We start from the raw sequence: 21,810 nt of genomic DNA, 5'->3' as shown, positions 1-21,810 counted from the left end.
CGGGGCAGGGCAAAGCCGGTAGCGCAGCCCGCGGGGAGGCGAAAGGATGGGGGGGACAGGCACCCAGTCGCAGGGACAGGACCCACGCGGGTGGAGGCACCCACTCGGGGCGATAGGATTCACCCGGGGGGGGGGAAGGAACCCCCAGGGATGGACACGCGTGTGAGAGTGGGGAAAGCATCACAGAGGGAACGGGCAGCGGCGAGGGGGGCGGGCGCACATTCGTGGGCATCATCAGGCACAGCTCGGGGATTCAGGCAGCGCTGGGATACAGACACCCCGGAACGGGGCAGCACCCGGAGATCGCCGTCCCGCCGCCCGCAGCCGCCAGGGAGCAGCAGAGCGCAGGGATTGCCCGGCCGCACGCTCGGACATCAGCCCCCCCCTCCCGCCCCCTCCAGGGGTCGTTGCAGTAGTTTGGGGCAGAGGAAAGGATGTGATACCCACTGTGCCACAGACCCGGCTTCTATACCGTACAGAGAGACTGTTTGGAAGGGATGGTGGGTCACACACATCTTCAGTGTCCCATTGGGAGGGTGTCCTGCAGGGTTGGCAGAAGTCCTCCAGCCTTAGTGTCTCAACAGAATGATGCTCTGCAATGCAAGAAACCCTCACCCCTCACTCCTCATCTTCAGCATCCCACTACAATCATAGAATCACAGAATCATAGAATGACCTGGGTTGAAAAGGATCACAATGATCACATAGTTTCAACCCCCTGCTGTGTGCAGGGTCGCCAACCAGCAGACCAGGCTGCCCAGAGCCACATCCAGCCTGGCCTTGAATGCCTGCAGGGATGGGGCATCCACAACCTCCTTGGACAACCTGTTCCAGTGCTTCACCACCCAGAACAGGGTGTGATGCCCTACAATGTTGATTGTTACTCTCCTGCTCTAGCATCACAACAGAATGGTGCCCTAAAAGCTGGAAACCCCCTTCCCTCACTCCCCATCTTCAGCATCCCACCACAATGAGGCCAAGCAAGGCTGGAAACCATCACTTCCCACCACCCATCTCCCATCTCCAACATCCCACCAGAATGATGCCCTACAAGGCTGGTAGGTCTTTCATGCCCAACCCACAGGACTTCCAGCAAGCATCCTTGCCAGCACTGGTCCTCCCCACCCCCAGCTGCTCCAGCCCAGGCATCCTGCCTGCTTTGTGAGCATGGTGCCCCTTGTTCATCCCTTGTAACAGCAGAAGGGACGATTGATGTCTTGCATTCAGCAACAACAACTCTGTGTGATTAAGTTGTGTCTGCAACTTAACCCTGCTGCAGGACTTTGAAATAGCAAGGTATGATTAAAACATATATAGGCACATATTTCTGGATAATTTAAGCAGTGTCGTTGGTTTTTTGTTTGTTTGTTTGTTTGTTTTCCCACTGATAAAACCAAATCCTGTTTATGCTGGTTTCCTCCCAGTGACCCTACTCTTCTGCCTCCATGCATTGTGATGGGGACTGACTGCAGTGTTGGACAGGGGTTCTCCCTCAGCTGCTTTTGACTGTACACAGGAAATATTTCCTTGCAGTGTGTTTATCCATGAGTTTTCAACTTTTCTTTCTTAACAAAAATAAGATTGCATTAAAAAAAGAGGCTTTAAAGGGCAGTTCAAGTAGATAGTGAGGTGATTTAACTAACAGAGCAGGGCACGTCTGTTGATTCAGTGGATATGAGAGTGAACAAAAAATGATAGTACGTAAATTCCCATATATTTTCCTTGACATTCATTGCAGGAAATGACACATTATTGATCTTCCTCATTTCTTTTGTGCACTTTTCTGACCCTTCAGATTTAAACCATCTTCCTAGAGCTGGGTTTTTGACCCTGCTGGGAATGAGCACAGTAGAGCAACTGGAACACACAAGTAATCAAGAGCAAATACTGTACAAGGAAAATATTCAGCGGGATGGTTTTGCTCTGCTTAAAAATTAACAACAACAACAACAAAAAGAATTTAAAAGTGTGAATTAAAAAGAGAAGCCCAAACACTCAACATTTGAGGTCAAATTATTCATTTTCCTTATGCTTTGATGAAAACATGTCAACCAGCAAAATTAATTATTGTTTCTTGTTAGAATGCTCAGCTCAGCATGGGATGATTGCAACGCATGGAATCTTGTAGCTGTAGCTCTGTAGCTACAAAGATTGCTGTCTGCACAAACATATCTCAACTATCCTATGTAACATAGAGAGAAAAAGAGAGTGTGCGTTTCTCCAAAGTTAAGTCTGGACTGAGCTTCTTGTGAGAAGCTTGATGGCTGGAAAAGAAAGGTTTCTCCCAAAAGAAATAACAAATGCCAATGGGGTGTAGATTTCATTTACCCTGAGTCTTGTCCTTCTTGGGTGCACTCTGCTCCTCTTCTTGACTCACCGCTCTTGCCCATGTTGTTGGGACATAATCCATGAATCCTCTGTGGTTGTGTTGGTGCCTTTCTCTTCCAAACAAGGGAGAGCACATCCTACACCATCACTGAAGCTCAGCTAACAAGCATCAACTCATTGAAATCCAGCTACCTCACTGCTTTCCATCTGTCTCTTTGTTTCAGTCTAAACTGGTGCTATTACAGTTAATTTAAACTGAGAAGGGGCAGGTTTATGCTAACTCACTTAAACTCAAATCCAAGTGCTCCTGTAGGTCTACATGGAGGAACAGAAGTGCCTGGAAGGAACACAGCTCTGTGAGACCTTGGGACATGGCCAATCTTTTGGGTTTTGGCAGGACGTGCACCTTTTTCTCCTCTTTCGTAGAATCATGGAATCATAAAGGTTGGAAAAGACCTGTAAGATCATCAGGTCCAACAATGAACCCATCACAACCATGCCCACTTTGACATGCTGTAGTCCAACCATCAATCCATCATCAGCATGGGGACTTTGGCAGCTCTTTTCTCGCTATATTTTGCCTTCTGTAGGGCTGAGCTTACCTTAGGACTTGAATTTCAGGCTCTGCATGGCACTGTGCATGGGGCTTTTTAAATAAAAGTCACATGAATCCCATGAACATGTTACGTAGTACACCATGGTAATTACATCTTGTGCCTTTGCCTTGTAAAGGGAAGGCAATTTTTCAGTGCAGAAGACCACAGCTTAAAGCACTTTGATCCACATTTGCATGTATTCCAGATTTGCACTTGCAGTGCTGTGCCCTCAGTGCACCTTTCCTCTGCAAAGGAGAATGAGCTGCGGTGCAGCTGCCTGCAGCATCCCCTTGATCCAGCGACTGGAGAGATGGATCCTGTTCTCATCATGCTGGAATTATAGTATTTAAGTGATTGTAGAGATGTGCATGGCTTGCCACGGGCCAACAATTCAATGATCCCCTGGGAAATGGGTCTGATCTTCATTGCCATGTCCAGCTGGAGGCTGGTGAGCTCTGCTGGCTTCTCTGATCCTCTGACCCCAGGGCTTCAAACATAATAAAACATGGGATAGAAGTGATTGTAAGCAATGATTCAAACCTGTGCTGCTGTCTTGTTTGAAAGAAAAAAAAAAAAAAAACAACAAAAAAAACAGCACTAAAATTCTCAGCTCATCTTTCACTGTATCACTCCCTGAACTATGCTGGCCGCTGTCACATCAACACCATTAATATCTTTTAGTGCATTTGTTAGTTTTTTGCTGTATCTGTGAATGCGTCTTTTTGTTTGTTCCTTTGCCTGTTTTATTTATTTCTTTTTAATTTAATTTAATTTAATTTTTCCTTTTTGCTGTATTTCTGCAGTCCTGGTTGCCACCAGTGATCTCCAGACCACATATGAGAAGGCAGTGGTGGCCCAAGCCCACTTAAGAAGGACAGATTTACTTCTTCCAAATCCATCTCTTGCTCTGGGTTTTTTTTCCTCCTGCAGCAGACCCTGATGCCTCTCTATCCTCTCCAATAGAATATCTCCCCTGATACAACATACACTTTCCTTTTATTGCTATTTCATGCCTTGTTGCCAGCTGATGTGAAGACTAATTTACGAACTTATGAGTTTTAGTTTAATTTTTGGATGCCTGTATAGAAAAAGACAAAGGAGAAAAAGAAAAAAGAAAAAAAAAAAAAAAAAAGGAAAGGAGAAGGGTAATGAAGCACTATAACTTCTCTCTGATCATTCTCATAGTGCAATGAAGGCTCATGTTCTGAGCCTGGCTGTGCTCAACAGGAAAGAAATTCAGGAGCAGAAATTCCTTTGGATTCCTGAATGCAAGAGCAATCTTCCACGTAAAATCTTAGCCACAGCCTAACACAGTGAGCAGGAGCCAAGGAAAAAGACTGGGCTGTTTAGTGTAAGGAGAAAGGCTCTGAACACCATGCTAAAGGAGGTAGGATGGGCAGATAAAATAAGGAGGTAAGCCTGGTTTGCAGAGCTGATTGGAAGTGTTTGTTTTTTCAGTGGCAGTGTTGATGTGTTCAAAATGAAGCATTCCATGGGGATGTTCTGCTTTGTCTTTTGGTCTTTTAAGAGCCATAGAATAAAGCTCTTTAATACCAAGAAGAACATTTTCAGATTTGTATTTCAAAATGGTTTTGGGGTGTGTGGGGGGAGGGGCGGGGGAGAAATGGGCAAAATGTAAAACCAATTACTTCAGAAATGGCAGGCAGAATTAACAATTAGCAGAACACTTGCTAATGATCAGTTTAAAAAGAACAGTCACTGATGTACGGAGTAAAAATAAATAGTAGCACAAAAGATACATCAAAGCAGAGCTAAATATATAAATCAAAATGCTACAGAAGGTCAAAATTGCAATGAAAGTGTTCTCTGTTACCACAGAAGAATATTTGTTCTGACAGTTTGTTTCTCTTCGAGAAATTTCCCGTTCTCCAAATGTTGGTATTTATTTGCCATTAGTATTTTTCCAACCAAAGAGGAACTCAGACCATCAAATGGTAGGTATGGTAACAGCCCTGAACAAAACCCCCTCTGATGTTTTAAAGTTTGCCTCCCATGGACAACTTTTTTTGATTATAAAGGAAAGCCCCAAGAAAGCTTTGTAAAAAGGATGCCAGACTAAGACTTGGCTTGCAAATAGAAGTTTTTGTGGTGTTGTTCCATCCCAGCAACCATTAGGCAACAACAAGGCTTGAGAAAGACCTTGCCCCTAATGACAAATAAAGGAGATGTCTGGAGAAATGGTTTTCAGGAGCACTAGGAGGAGAGGAGGGGAGGGTTAGCAAAGAGTCCCAGGTGTTTGGTTTGAGGACTTCAATGTTAGGTTGGGAGAAGCCCTGGGAAACCCATCTGATGCCAGATCTAGTAGTTGACAACACTGCCTGCAACTGGGAATTGGATCATTGAGGTCCCTTCCAATCTAAGTCATTCTATCATTCTACAGTTCTATCATTCTATGACTCCTTCGTGGCCATCAGGAGCAGGGAACACGTGTGGTGTCAAATCTCTCTGGACATGGCGACCACATGTGAAGGCACCTCTGAGCTTTGAGACATCCTGGGCATGAAGGTGCAGAAAGGATATGGACAAAGCAAGAAGAGGGAAGCACCTAGGGCAGAAGGTGACACTGGATGCTCATGGAGTTGCTCTGCTAACAGGGCTGGGGCAGAAGGCTGAGTTGAGCTATGGTGTTCATCCAGGCCAGGAGAATGTTGTGCGTGGAAGATAGTGATCGCTGAATGATTAAGGTTGGAAAAGACCACTAAAGTCATCAAGTCCAATCATCCAAATCTTGATTCCCTTTAAGCCCAATACCCTAAATCCTTCTGGCAATCTAATTTGCATGATGAATGCAAATAAATCTAAATAAAAATACGAATGCATATAAATACAATATCTATAAATTCAACTTACATTGTGCTTTCTTGCAGTAGCTCGTGTGCTTTCTTAAGTGAACACAGAGATCTCCTAGCCTTCTACCCTTTAATTTAGCACAAATAAACACAAACAAATATAAATCCATGGCATGGAAATGTCTGGCAGAGGCTCAGGCTAAAATTAAACGCCACAAACTGGGTTCTGTTTCTCAGCTTTGCCTTCAGGAAGGAGCAATCAGAGTTACTTTGGCAGCTACTTTGCGGTAGGGAAAAAGATTTGGGGTCAGTAAGTGTGCATTTATTATTCTTTTTGAATGTCACCCAAAGTAGTAGAGAATGAGGAATAAATACTGAGGTCATTTATTTGTGTGGCATTAATCAAGTTCACAGCCTGACAGGCCTTCTCTCCCCATGCCCTCCTTGAGGCAAGTGTCACTAAAAGAGTGTTTGATTAAGGGCATGGCACAGGTACCACCAAGATGTTGGACCCAACCATCCACATGCATGCTGTGACCTTCCTTCTGATGGCAGTGACTTGGGGGGACTTGGGGGTGGCACACTGAACAACCTCTGCTGGAAAACAAGCTCTCTTGCATTGCTATCTTCAGCCACCAGTTTTGTTTGCCCCTTGCAAGTTAGTTCCCACTTGGTGTGCTGCTCTGTAATTTGGTTTTCTTTACAGTTTAACCTCATAACTATTACAGAAGCCAAATTTTAAAGAGTGCAAATTGAGCTTGTACTTTGATAAAGGAACAAGAATATCTTGTCTCCATGAAATGATTGCAAAGCAAAGGGAGTGTAGGAAAAAAAATGCAATGTATTATTTCCTTTCCAATGCCAACAACGAGTGGCAAGGAAGGCTTCCTCCTGTGGCCCCTTTCAACACAATTAAAAGTATTCACCTTCGCTCTGGGAATGAATTCAGACATTGTTTCTCCCACCAAAATAAAGGTACTATCCTGTCTTACATCTTCTGAGAGACTTGGCCCAACATATGAATGTGCTGTCCAGCTGGCTTACTTCTTCATGCAGCACAAATACAATCCCTCTCTGCAGAGGCTGGTCTTGCCAGTTCTGCTAACATATAACGCCTGGGAGTGTGGATAGGTTAAAGTGAGCTCATCTACTTCTGTGCTTCACAACCTCAAAGACTTTTTGGGTCTGTAGCATGGGTAAATTAGGATTTCTCTCCTATGCTTCTGTTTTTCATTCTGTTAAAATGTGGCACATTGTGCAGTGGAAGCCTCCAGCAACATCGAGAACGGGAGGAGGACATCCCCATGACCACATCTTGATGACCAGCTCAATCTTCCCTGTCCACACTGTGGAAAGTATGACACGCATTTCTGGGTCTTTTTGCTCAAAAGCTTGTGTGGTTTAGCTTGGCTTCTGCCAATGCCCAAACTAAACCAATTAACAGTGTCCCCATGAGCGATGACAACCCAATAGTTATCCAGCCTGGGAATACTACCTTCAATAATGAGATTGCATTTGTACAAACACTCAAAGTTGTTACAAGAAGAGCAAAATAACATCTCCAACTGCTAGTCCAAAAATTGCAATGTGATGCAACCTACAGAGTTAAAAGCGATAATGAACTTAACAACAGGCACAGCAATGGGCATGTAGAATCATTAGCCAGATGTTTGCTTTTTACATGACACGTGTAGTAGAGGTTTGTTCTCTGCCCCCTGGCTCTAAAGTTGCTGCATGACTGCATCCTGATTTAGAGGCCAGAAGAGAACATTGCCTTTGTCTTGGCTAGCAAAAGTGAGAAAACACTGCTGATCACCCTCTAGTTTGGAGGTGAATCAGGTCAGTGTAGCCCCATTAAGATAAATTTTGCTAAAGCAGTGACTTCACTGAGCTGTTGAGGCTACGTGGATGGCAGCATCAATTTCTTACAGTTGATCCCAAGTAGTTCTGTGATCCTCATCACTGCAGCCAGTGCACTTGGCTTCCCAGCACATGGCTTTCTGTTATCAGGCAGAGCTAGGGAGGAGAATGGGTAGTGCTAAATATAAATGTGCCTTGCCTCAATCACAGAATCACAGAATGGCCAGCGTTGGAAGGGACCTCAAGGATCATGAAGCTCCAACCCCCTGCCACATGCAGGCCCACCAACCTCCACATTTTACTGCCCAGGGCCCCATCCAACCTGGCCTTGAACACCTCTAGGGATGGACGGGGCATCCACAGCCTCTCTGGGCAGCTGTTCCAGCACCTCACTACTCTCTCTGTAAAGAACTGCCCTGACATCCAAACTAAATCTTCCCTCCTTCAACTTAAAACCATTTCCCCTTGTCCTGCAGTTTCAAATCCTTTCAAAGAGTTAATTTCCCTCCTGTTCGTAGGCTCTCTTTAGATATTGAAAGGCTGCAATGAGATCACCCAGCAGCATTCTCTTCTCCAGGTACTCCAGAGAAATAGGTACTGCTTCTGGAGCCAGTGACTATATGCAGATGTACATAGTTGCTTTGCTATGGATATGAATTTTTCTTCGAATTTACATGAGGGTTGGAAACCACGTGGTCATATAATTATGGAATCGTTAAAGTTGGAATAGACCTCTAAAATCATCAAATCCAACAGTCAACCCATCACTGCCGTACCCACTAAACCACGGCAGAACTACATGGTCACAAACCTTACCCCTGTTTGTGACCCCTGGTTGCTCTCCAGGACTTAAGGTCAACACCTCCTCTTCCTCTGTGCTGCAGCTCAGTAATTCAGCCACACTGTTGGATAGACCTTCTATTCTGGTGTTTCTAATGTTGACACGTTCCAGGAAACTACTTGGTATTGTAACATATTCCTTTTTCTCTAACCTTCCAGAGTGCTGGGTGTCAAATCCAAACCCCATAGATATGTTCAGGCTGGACCAGGCTATGAGTAATCTAATCGAGCTGTAGACGTCCCTGTTCATTGCAGGGGAATTGGACTAGATGACCTTTAAGGCCAACTCAATAGATTATATGATTCTGTGATCCTGTGATCAAATCTTTTCCTTTTTTTTTTTTTCCCCACTGGCAAATTATTATCCTCATTTACTGAGAATCTTCTTCAAATTATACCTCTCAGTTATGAGGTAATTTCAAAAGCATTTTGCATATTATCCTCCCATTAAAGACAAAGAAACAAGGGTATTAATCAAGATCCTTCTGGGAAATTAGCCAAGTCTTCTGTCTCCACCATTAGATTTCCTGGATCACTGCTGTTCCACATGACCCGTGTTGGTCACCTGCCCTCACAAGGCTGCAGGGTACAAAGTGTGGGGGAGATGGAGGATATTTTAGCATATCTTGGCATGTTTCATAATTTTTTCCTTTCTGAGCATTTTCTTGGACATCAGATAGTCCTTGTTATGATGATACTGGCAGGACACTTGGTAGAGTCATGCTTGCTTCTGGTGATGATTCCATGGGGTCTGCTTGCATTACTGCCTCTCAAGAGAAATCCAAGTTTTACACGCTAGTCAGGAACAATCTCCCCAAAGGCAATATCTGAATCAGTCTTTCTGATCCTGGCTGTTAGGCTTGAAACCTAATGAGTCAATCAGACAGAAGACATGACTCCCAAAGACTCATGGAAATTACTGGGCAGAAGACAATGAATAATCTTGCGTCAGCTAAAGAGCTAAATCAGGCCAGGGAAGATCAGTCATTATTAAAATGGTCATCATTATTTTTAGCAGGGACTGGAATATAAATACACAGAGAGGAAAAGTAGAGAAATACACTTCCAGAAAAGTGTGCATTAAAAGCAGCTTATAAAACTGGTAGGTACACAAAACAGATTTTTTCAGCTCTGTTCCAGGAAGGAAATGGGATTTAGTATTTGATCTTCAGTGTTTGGGTAAAGCTGTGTCCAGAAAATCAAAAAAGAGTTCCTTGCTGTAAAAATTACATTGCAATACTGTTAGATCGTTGAAGCCTGGAATGATTCTGCAGGATACAGCTGCTTGCAGCTTCTGGTTTGGAGCAGTGCTGATTGCATGCCATGATGCAGGAGCAAAAAGGAAAGTGCAGTAATCTACTACAGATGTTTCAGCAGTGAGTGAATCCTCAGTTTTGACAACAGTTCTCTGGTATTCAGGAAATGACTATGGTTAAAGATTAGTATTTTCTACTGCTCCTCCTTCTGCCAGGAGGAGGAAAAATAAATCATGAAAAACGAATGCAAAATTTGAAAAGCTGAGAGGCGGTTTTAGAGTTTGTTTTTTTTCTCCCACATTTAAAACCATATTTGCTGGAGAAAGTGTGAGAAGCAAATGTTTGCCTTGGGTTATATTTGTTTATTCAGAATATAACTGCCAATTGCTACAGGCAACAACGACCAGAAATCAGGTTCTCGCTATCCAGGGTGCCTCCCAAATCTAAATAATTCCCTGTAACAGGAGCACCTTAGCACAGCAGGGTGAGGGTGAATGTAAGCAAAATTAGCATGAATGCTTGCTGTATGCTAGGAAAATAATTTGTCTAGGAGAGCTCTCAGTGTACACTCCTGTTGACTTCAGACTCCTTCAAGACAGAAAATCTGCTGCTGAAACAGAGATCAAGATGGTCACTGACAAATGAAAGTAAGAAATTATGACTGAATATCACGTTAAACGTCAGCTTTGATACAGGCTTAGCCCCGTGTCCACACAGCTAGTTTAAGGGACATTAACTACAACATTTAATGATGAGAATCATGGAATTGTAGGGGTTGGAAGGGACCTCAGGAGATCAGTTTTGCTATGAAGTTTGACTGAGTAGATTAGGAGTCTCTAAGCTGGGAAACAGATGGTTAAAGGTGAGGATGAAAAATCAGCTGGAGTGGAGAAGGACAAACTGTTCTTTATCTCTTCCAGAGGAAGAACTGTTGTTGAATGAAACTCACACATCCGATGTACATGGAGGATGTGGCCATTTAAGCAACGGGCTTTCTTGTCAGAGGATGCTGTGGCACAGAAAATGGCTCCAGAGAGATTCTACACAAGTATGTGAAGAAAGATCTCCTGGGACTTAATAAATGAGCAAATTGCATGAGATCCAGGAAATCCTCTGAGCTGAAAGTAATTATCAACAGTGGGAACGCTCGTGCCATATTCTGGCTCTCCCTCTAGAGTGACAGAGAAACATGCACTACTTTGATAACTTTAAAGCCAGATTTGGGAACATTACATCATAGAGTCCTTCTCAAGCAAAGTCACGCTTCCAATTCCTCTCTTCAGTCATCTTGAAGAACCATGTTGTCACTCTCTGCTGTGCCTTGTTAGCACTGATGTACCTTTTTAACCTGTGCTCCCTATCCATCCCCTGACCTACCCCGAAATCTAGTGCTTGTGTTTGTCTCTGGGCTCCAAAGCTGAGAGTGTTGACACAATTAGGAAGGGAGATGGGTCCACCACTGTGCTGATGCCACTTGTTTCCCAACTGCTGATTCTGAGGATAGCCAGATCTATGTTCATTCTGAAGGAATTGGGGAAGATTTGGGATGCTCTGCCTTCAGGATCTGGCACAAAATGTAGGCTCTACAGCTTTACTCTGAACTCTGCAATGATAACCTTCCCTTTTCTGGCTGTGAGTATTGTATTTTCTCAGAAGAGCTGTTTCAGCATCACCAGATTGGTTAATGAACTGAAACAATTTCATCAGAAATGAACCTGAGTTGGAATTCAGCCAAGAGACGTAAATGGTTCAAGTACCTGATGAGGATATGAGCTTAAGACAATTTGCAAGCAAAAACAAGGTCTATGGGATTTAAGTCAATTCCTATCTTGGTCATCATCTCAGGACATGAAATGTAAGAGAGACGAATCTCCATGTGGTTGGAAAAAGATCAGAAAATGTGTTGTTTCCTTCTCATATGATATACTTAATTCCTAAGTATCCCCTGGACAGCTTGAGTGGATTCTTTTCAGTGCTGATTGTCCCAAAGCAACACTACATCCTTCAAAACAATGTACTCAAAGCAACGTGTTCCTATTTAAAAAAAACTACACAGCTGAGAAATTTGCTTAATTGGATCTTCTCTAGAAATCAGGTCAGATTCACAATAGCAAATCACAGTGATGGTCGTTTAATTGGGATTCATAGCCAAAGGAGGGCATACCAGGCAAGGCCTGAGCAGGGTGTGATACATATTCAGGTTTCTGGGACATCTATCCAAATGATGTTGAACAATGTGAACAGCCCAGTACCTGCTGATTTACTTTGTACATTTGTATTGCATGCTTGCCACTTACTCTTGGCAATCAGACCCACAAGTCATCATAAATGAGTCACTCGGATCTCAGATTTCAATTTTTAGCCAGGTGCTTTCAAATCAAAAGGAAGAGTCAACCACATGATGACAATATGTTGTCACAGATGTTGCTCACCTAGTAAATCCATTAACACTGCAAGATTTTGACAAAATTTCCAGGCAGCAAACCTTTCCCTGGTTTCAGAAAGAGATTTATACTTCTAATTAATTATATCGTGCAAGAGGGTAATTAATGGCTGGATACTGAGGAAGTTAGGACCAAGATATAGGAAAGATCTACCATAGCCTTCAAATGAAAACCCTGGTTAATGCTTTCATTCTTCTGTTGCAGTGGAATTCCCTTGAACTGAATAAAGCTAATCTTGGTCACAGCAAGATGCTGTTGGTGAGGCTGTTGAGCTAAGTACCACTGCTTTTCTTTTCCTTGGTCCTGACTTTTTAAACATCAGTGTATAATAATATGACAAATACAGTGTATTTATTAAATAAGCAAACAAATGACAAAAAGATCACATAAGACTCCTTGCAGTGTGGAGAGGTAAAGACAAGAACAGAATTGATCATGTAAATGATATTTGCATGTCACATAGTTTTATTGCACTACCAGGAGCTGCTCAGACACAATGGCTATAAGCATGATGTAGAAAAGCATGCAGAACATAAAAAGAAACAGAAGAGATAACCTATGCAATCAGTAATGTTTATCTTTTAAGCCTATCCAAATAGCAGGATCCAACTAAATTTTCTTTTTATTGTGTCTCTGTCATCTAAACACGGAGACCTAAAAGAAAAGAAGACAAATGTGAGAAAGTTTCTAATTGAAGCATTACAGGAAATTTCCTAGAGGATATTAAAATTCCCTAGAGTCAGCTGCCGGAGGAAATAGAAGGCAAAGAGATTCAAGCACCAATTAAGCAGATAAACTATAAGGAATACAAACAATCTGGCCACTAAACTGGGGAAAAGCTCTTCTCCATGGAATTTGTCCATACTCTCTGTAAAACTGTGTATCCAAGGGAGCTGGAATGGTCTTTGGGTTTTCTACAAAGCTAGGATGAGAATCACCCCAACAAACACCCCAGCAATGTCTTGGAGCTGTGAAAAACAGCCTTTCCTGCTGTTTGGCTTTATTTGATGTTTGATTTGGTTTTAGTGTTTATGAGAGATGCCAGAACCGATACTCTTGGAGGAAGGTCCCTTGCGTAGCAACAATTCACTCCTTTGCTAAGCAGTGATTATGTTTTGATCGTATGCCACAGCCTCCTTCCAGCTCTCAGTGTGAAAGATTCATGTTTCATTTCTGAATCAATTTCTGGGAAATTAACAGAATTAGTCGAAGTGATACATAATGGTGGCAACTAAGGGATGGGAGTAAGGAATTCCTTGATCCAGATGTTTCTGGAAAGAAAAGAGAGCAGGGGGTATATAAAGCAGCTAGAATGTTCTAGTCATTATTAAGTGTAATAATGCAGGAGGCAACTACATAAAACAATCAAATAGAAAAGGAAATGTCACGATTATTCATTTAATAGGTAGGAAGTCACTGAAAAAATAGAACACTGTTTGGATAAGACTGAAGTAAAGTTAAGGGATATTGGGAAAATAAGGATCAATATTGATTATAGTCTTTGGAAAATACATTTAATCAAATGGAAGTAGGTAAAATCCGGGAGAGAACTATTCTGGAGAACTGGCAAAGCCTAAAGAAAATTCTGTTAAAGGGAGACAAACAGACTCATCCCAGCATGAATGGCCTGAGAAAATGGCACAGATCTACCTGGCTATGGACACTCTTAGGGATTTCAGAGACAAGAACGCATACAAGCTCTAGAAATTTCATCAAAGCACTTAGAGGCATAATTAACAGACAAGAACAAACAAATAAGGACAAAAACGAGACTGTCTAAGATAAGAAAATGAATATCTGAATATAAATATATAAATATAAATAAATGAAGAGTTAGTAAAATATGCAAGATACAGTTGCTTCTCATCTCAAGGAAGAGAAAGGTGTCAGCCATAAAAAAATAGAGCTATTCAATGTGTGTTTTTTGTTTTTTTTTCCTCAGATGTAGTTATGTATTTGGTACAGCTACCATGACTGACATGGTCAGAAGTCAGGCTGTAATGGAAGAAAAATGATGTAGCATTTAGGTGATCTGGGCTTGATAACATTCACATTTATGTATTCTGCAAGACAGCTGAATAAAAGCAGAGATATGGTAATGATCACAGAGAAAACAGAGGTAGAGGAATGGGAATGGGTAAATACAGTGCAGTGCCAGTTTTTGGAAAGATGGATCAGATACTACAGTGAGTTAGCAGTATCTCAGTTTCCAGAATAATATTGAAATAGTCATGAGTGGTGTTCCCCAGGAGTAGGCATGGGGGCCTGTCCTGTTTAATATCTTTACTGATGACCTGGATGAGAGCACTGAGTGCATCCTCAGTAAGTCTGCAGATGACACCAAGCTAGGAGGAAGTGTCAATCTGCCTCGGGGTAGGAAGGCCCTACAGAGAGAGATTTGGACAGTGTGGATAGATGAGCTGAGGTCAGTGGGATGAGGTTCAACTAGATCAAGTGCTGGGTCCTGCACATTGGCCACAACAACTCCAGGCAATGCTACGGGCTTGGGGCAGAGTGGCTGGAAGACTGTATGGAGGAAAAGGGCCTGGGGGTGTCAGTTTGGTATTTAAGTGGAAAATAGTGAAGCATTAATAACTACTCTATGAAAAGTATCAGACGATGCATTAAGAAAAAGTAGTGGAAGTCCATAGTAGGAAAAGGACCAGTCAACAGTTTTATTTATTATTTGGTGATGCTACAGACTGATGACATTTAACAATCCATATCACAGGCAGGAGGAGGCTGCCAACATATGAGAGAAAAATATTGAAATCTAAAATTGTCCTGAAAAATTGGAAAAATTGTCTGGAGAAACAAAGTCAATTCAATAATGCTAAATGTAGAATTCTATCTCTAGGCAGGAATAATCATCTCTGCAACACACAAGAGCAGATGAGTGGCAGTAACTAGCAGAGGAGAACTGGGACAATAGCAGATACATAAGGTCATGAATTCATATTGTTGTGAATAAGGAAACTGACCTATAGAGATGGGAATGCAGCAGGGCATCATCTGCACAGTACTGTAAGCCATTAAAGTAGTCCTTATCACACACTGCTTTGGGATGTAAGTGGTGGGTACAATTTTTGGTACCATAGTTTGAAAGATATGAACTGGGTGAAGGAGTTTGTTGGAGAACATGGACAACTGAGCAAAATATTGGAGGAAACTTGACATATAAGGAAAGTAGAATGAAACCATTTTTCATATTGGTGAAGAGGCTGCTGTCTTCCAACATGTAAAAATCAAGGGAGAAGAGGAAAATAATGTGTTTCATACCTTCTGGTCAAAGCAAAGAGTAAAGAATTAAAAAGTTTGGCACCATGCCACACTCATATGACTATGTTCCTTAGGTCTCCATCCCTTTACTTGGAATGAAGATACCCGTCTAGTTTACTGATATCACCCGTTATGGGAAATAGAATTCTGTTGAAATTTCATAGAATTGTAACATCATATATTCATGTGGAAGTCCAACACTATGCTCAGAACAGGTTTTACTAGATCAGGTTGCTCAGGCCATGCTCAGTTGACTCTTGAACACCTCCAAGTGCAGAGTATTACTTCTATTTTTTTTTTTTTTTCAGAGTATAATTTTCTTTCTTATAGGGACTGAAGGGGTAAAACTGAAAGTAGTTTCAATTCCATAATTAGCCTGAATGCCAAAAATCAGATGTTAGAAGATGATGTGGAAAGAATGAATTACAAACATAAAGAAACTTAAGTTACGAGTGAAAAAGGATGGTAGGATAGGGGGAAAGAGTTAATTATTCTTTTCTAAGGGTTGCAAAGTGTACAGACAAACAGATAACGGGGTGCTAACGTCCCAAGTTCTTTACTATTTTGATTGGCACAAACAACATAAATAAGTCAGATATAGTTAGAGCTTGTTCCTACATGTCCAGACAGCACTGTAAAAATGTAGAAATTTAAGGAGTGGTGAATCCTGCCAGCACTTTCTCAGACATGTTAAACTGCTGAGTTCAACACCGCTACTCCAGTGGGGAAACATTTTCAAGACCTTGTGCCAGTCATGTCCCTTAAACAGATCGGTCTGAAGTCTTTGGTCAACAGTCTTTTGAAAGCACATTTGATTCTGAGGCCCTTTGGAAACCTTACCTGTCATTATCTCCATTTGTATTTACAAATACTATAAGTGCCACATGGACTGATATCTGCAAAAAAGGTTGTTATTTTTCAGACAGTTAGGAATAACAAGTCCTCCTCCATGCCAGAAAGCATAATTTCCCATTTGGAAGAATGTAAAGAATTAATTATTTGGCAGAACAAATGTACTTTTAAAATTAGGCGTCAGAATACATTTTCCTCTTTGATTCCCTCTGACATTCTCAGATAATCCAACCTACCCCAGATACACAAAGCATAAACATCAGCTGTCAGAAGGAAAAAAAAAATGGAATTTTAAGTGTAAATGAGTGAAAAATCATAGTTTCAGAGTTAATATCCTGAGTTGTCTGGAATCATTTGATCCGCAAACAATCTAAAAATGCTTGAAGTGCATTTTTTGTCCTTGTTTTTGTACAAGTTTTTCCATGGTTATCAAAGACTTTGTGTCTGGAGTTTATGAGAATTGTCCAGGGTGAGACTGTCAAGAATGGTGCCCATACAACCACTTCTAATCTAGGAATCCAGAAAACCACGGTGGCATGGTAGAGCCTGAATTCGTTAAGAACCTTTCTGTCTCTCCAATAGTACCTTGGAAATCCCAGGAAAACATTCACAGAAGATTTATGCATGTACCTAATCTAATATCTATCTGATTGAGTTACCAAGAAAACACTTCTGCTTAATGAAATGCCTTTCCACACTAAAATAATTTAGAATTTCTTGTGAAAACTGGTTTAAAAATGGCCAGAAGAGCAATTGGAGTTCATTGAGGTCAAGAGCTCTGGCATCCATATGGATTTTTGGAAACACTAAAGATTCCCAAAGCAAAATCAGCTAATTCCTGGGACATGTGGAGGGAAAATTGCAGGAGATACATCTAATAAAGGAGAAAAACTTCCAATTACAGTGATAAAATCAGATATCTCAGACTGTTTTGCACTCTATCTCAAATGTGGATAATGCTACAGGTGACATCCTGCTGTCATCATTTATTAATGAAGTAATTGTTAGAACTGGGTAGTTTTAAATTGCATTGCCAAAAATAATGACCATTCACATGTAGATTGTTATCCATTGGTACCCCGAGTTATTCCTCACAGCTTAGATTAATGATGTGATAATAAGGCAGTGATCAATGAATCAGCTGCTAATAGTGTTTGCACTGTGGCTGCAGGTTTGTAATGCTGGATTTTATTTGCATGATCACCACGCTGCTTTGACGATGACAGAACTTCCAATGGCTCCAGGAACAACCGATTGAGTTACTGCAGCAAAACACTTCTATTTGGTGAAATGCCTTCCAGATAGAGGTCACACAGAAACACTTTGCAGCATTAAAGCCAGAGCAAACAAGAAAGTGAAACACAGTTTCCCTTGAGGTTTATGTTTTACCCCATAGCTGGCCATGTTTAGTGCTGGTTGCAGAAAACATAGATAAACTGAGCAGCCTGCTGAAAGCCGAATACGGCGTGGTCGTGGGAAGGCTGCAGCCAAAGATAAGTAAAAGGTTTCTATGCTGGTAGTAAGAGGAATTTTAAAAGCACCCTGGAAGCGTCAAAAATGGAACCTCTTAACCAAAGTTTGGGTAGAGAGTGTCAGGGAAAAGCATAGGGAATGAATTAAAAAAGCAGGAGGGCTTAATTCTGTGGTTGCACTACAATAGCTAGGGAGACGGGAAGAGGGAGGAGATGAGGCCAGATGCTCTGCTGATAGAGAAAAAGGGAGGGCAGTCATCTCCTGTACATGGCTTCCTATATTTACAGAATTTAGAATGTGCTCTGTGAGAAAAAAATATCCTTGTACACGTAAAAGCAGTTGCAGTGTGTTGTGTTTTTATTAATGAGGAAATTACTAGATGGACTTTAGCAAATTGTGGGCAGTTCATAGACTGGAAAGTTCAAAAATGATGTTTTATTCTACATCAAGTGAAAGGATGGAGAATAAAAAGTGAAAGTCTGCTTCTTCCTTCAGCATAATCTGCCCTACACAGCTGGTCCTATAGTAACTGAAATCATCACCTTCGTAGACATCAGTAATAGAAAGTCTAGAAAGAAGGTAAGGAGAAAGCATCATTTGAATCATCCCTTACTCCTTTCTGGTGTGGGATCTGTGATGGTCAGCACGTAGCTGGTCTGCAGCACTGGAGACGTGTTTGATGGACGTGACCACCAGAACTACAGCACAGAGCAGAATTTCATTTGAGCAATGCATGAGATTATGTTTGCTAATTCCTTTCTGTTCATAAATTGAGGTCAGCAGCATCACGGACTAAGCTGAGGTTACTGCAAAGGTTCTTGCTCAGATTCAAATCTCTGCCAATTTCTTATGGCCAGTGAACTTTGTTACTGCAGTCAACAGCAAACTAAGCATTAAATTTATTTGGGTCCTTCTTTTTTAGCAGGTTGTTGCAAATTGTTGTGATTTTACACGGCTGCCTCACCTGCACTGAAGTTATTCTGTGGTTCTGCTTTTAATTCGTGGGCATGAAGTTTAATTTACCAAACTGCAGTCGTGTCAATATTAATTGCACATAATGAGTCAGTCATGCAAAGTAAAACCTAACCACCAGGAAAATATTAGAGGTGCTTTATCTATTTTTTTGTGTGCATATTAATCTACTGACTTTAAATCCAAAGAACATTGGTAGACTAGAAAGGCAATTATCATTAAAATTAGGGCTGAAACTCGTAATGCAGAAAATAATCTCATGTGACTTACAAATGGTCATTACTTTAAACCACAAGAAGTTACATATCAAGACTTTAAATATTCTGAAAACAGTATGAGATTAACTTGTGTTAATTTCATGTTTGCTTCTTTTCTTGACCTGTGTGACTGGCACATGAATTTGTTAACATTTATCATTTATATCCATTTAACAAAAGGTGGCAGAGTAACTGAGGATACTGGGGAGGGAGGGAATGAAATGATAGCCAATGTCTGCTTAGAGGAGTTTATTTAAGCAAAGTAGGGTGAACCACAGCCTTGCAATGTTTTTCAATTATGTTCAACTTGTCTGAAATTGCTCTCCCTCTCGTAATTCATGAGGACATCCAGCACATGACTCTGGTGATACTGAAAACAGAGATGTCATATTAATGAGTAAATAAGCTAAGTAAATGGCATATTTGCTGAGTCTGAGATATGTAAAGTCCCCTCAAGGAAAATTAAGATAAGAGTATAATCTCAAGTATCTTAGGAATCTTGTGGCAGCATATTTAGTGCAGTCCAACAGGGACTGCATCTGAGCATCTATGTCTGAGCAGATTTGAGATAACCCTCATGATTCTGCTCTTGAAGGGGAGCACTTTGCCTAATCCACTCCAAAGCTGCCTTTACTTTTTAGTAATAATCCGATAGATTGAACCTGGCACTTTGAAATTTTGAGTGCTTTTCATATCAAAGCATTCTTTTATGGCAATTAACGTAACATGAAATAGTGCCATTTCACAGTGGCTGATGAGCTGGAGCGTGGAGATTGTCACAGGCCAGTGGATAACAGCAGAGAACTTACAAGAGCACTTCAGTGTACAACCAGTAACTATTAAATACCCATGAACATGAGAGAAATTTTCAGAAGAAACCACCTCATACGAAATAATGACTGTCTCAGCACAAAGAAAGAGAAGCTGAAAATAGTTAAGACAAGTGATAGGACCACTTTCAAGGGTCATTGTCAAGGGTAAAATGCCTTTAAAAGAGCATCATGTATTAATTAGTTTGAGATAGGAAAGCATTAAGAAACAAGGCACATGAGCAATGCAGAGCTGCAACAAGCTGCCAGCCTATTTAATAGTAATAGGAGGTTTTTTTTTTCCTAAGACTTTGAACTTTTAGAGTTCCAGTGCTTAGAGTCAATATTGAAACCTGACTTTGTCCAGGTAAAAAATGTGTTGGGTGGATGGATGTATTAGCCAAAAGATGGATTTACTGATCTTGTTTCAACTTGTGAATATTCACGTCTCTGAAACTACACAACTTTTTCACCCTAAAAGCCCATGTTTCATTAGAGAATAAACTCACAGATCATGGTGACTCATACAAAGAGTATCATCTTCCTAATTATATGAATGCAGGTGATCTTTTACTGGAAGCAATGTGGAATCTGAGACTTCCTACATGCTCTGCAATTCCTCAGCACTTCAGGAACATGGGTAAAGCCCATCTTGGCCTAGCAGAGGCAAAGATATACTGCCAGTCTACGAACTATTGAGACCAACCACCTCCTTGGCATATCTGAGAACGCAAAGCTGAATTATAGTGAAATTGGTCCCAGGCCAAGTCTGGGGAGAAAAGCTTTTCTACATTCTGTGCATTTGGAGGATACATTACGGGTCTCATTCTTCAGTCCTGTCAATCAAAATAGTAGAATCATTAAAGTTGGAAAAGGTCACTGAGATCATCAAGATCACCATCATACCACTAACGACGTCCCTCAGTGCCATGTAACATTGGTGGTGGGAACTAGATTATCTTTGAGGCCCTTTCCAACCCAACCCAAGCCATTGTGTGGTCTTCATGTTCCTTGAACATCTCCAGGGATGGTAACTTCCCTGCCTCCCTGGGCAGCCTGATCTATGCCTGACTGCTCTTTCAGAGAATAAATTTTTCTGAATATCCAACCTGAAAATGCTTTTGTGACAGCAAAGGAGCACTTCAAAAGTTCACTTTGCTATTTTAAATAGTTTCTACATTCAATACCATGGAGCAGCTGAGCACCAAATTATGACATTCACTCTGGAAATGTGTCACTTACAGAGGAATTTCTTGGTCTTGGTTCAGAGCAGTTAGATTTGATCCAATTGCCTGGGCTGCAGAACAGCTCTGAGCGACCCCTGAAAAGTCAGTGATGGGTTGCATTAAACAGCTAGAAAAATGGCTATGTTCCACAAAGCACTCAGCTGTGGTGAGTAGCTGTTATCTGCTGGAAAATGAGACTAATTGCTCAGATATACTGATAATGATCACCCCTGAAGTGGTTTTGATCAGCCAGTCTTCCAAAACAATTGACACGTATCCAAAACTCTTCATTCTTCCAGCAGCCACCCAGCTTAGCAATCATGATCTTCTTTTCAACAACCTAATCTTTTACAACAGAGTGGGGAAATGGCCAGGCAACAGAAAGCCCCCTAGTGCGTTACCTGAACTAAGCTTTAGCTCAGAAAGTCATTATGTTAAATTTTATTTGCATGCAAAGCCACAACATTCTTTTATTATCCACTTGGGTGAGGCTCTGAAATGGAGAAAAAAAAAAAAAAAAAAAAAAAAAAGAAGGGCAAAACTGCAGGAAACCGATTTTAAAGCTGTGCTTCATTGCTCCAGAGGGAGCAGTAATGAGGCAAGTCAGTGCTGGGATGTGCCCATATGATGGGATCTACACACTCAGATTTCAGTGTTCACATGCAAGTAAGTTCAAGTTAAATATTCCCTCACAGGTGAGAGACTCCTTGTTGCTGTTGATTAATGGGGAATCTTCTGGAAGGATTTCTAAAAGGGAAAAATAAGAAGAAAAAAGTCAAGAACCTTAATTTTCTCAGCTGTTACATTT

This window comes from Meleagris gallopavo, chromosome 4 (genome assembly GCF_905368555.1).
Source record: "Meleagris gallopavo chromosome 4, MGAL_WU_HG_1.1, whole genome shotgun sequence".
NCBI classification, from domain to species: domain Eukaryota; kingdom Metazoa; phylum Chordata; class Aves; order Galliformes; family Phasianidae; genus Meleagris; species Meleagris gallopavo.
This window is presented reverse-complemented; position numbering follows the sequence as displayed.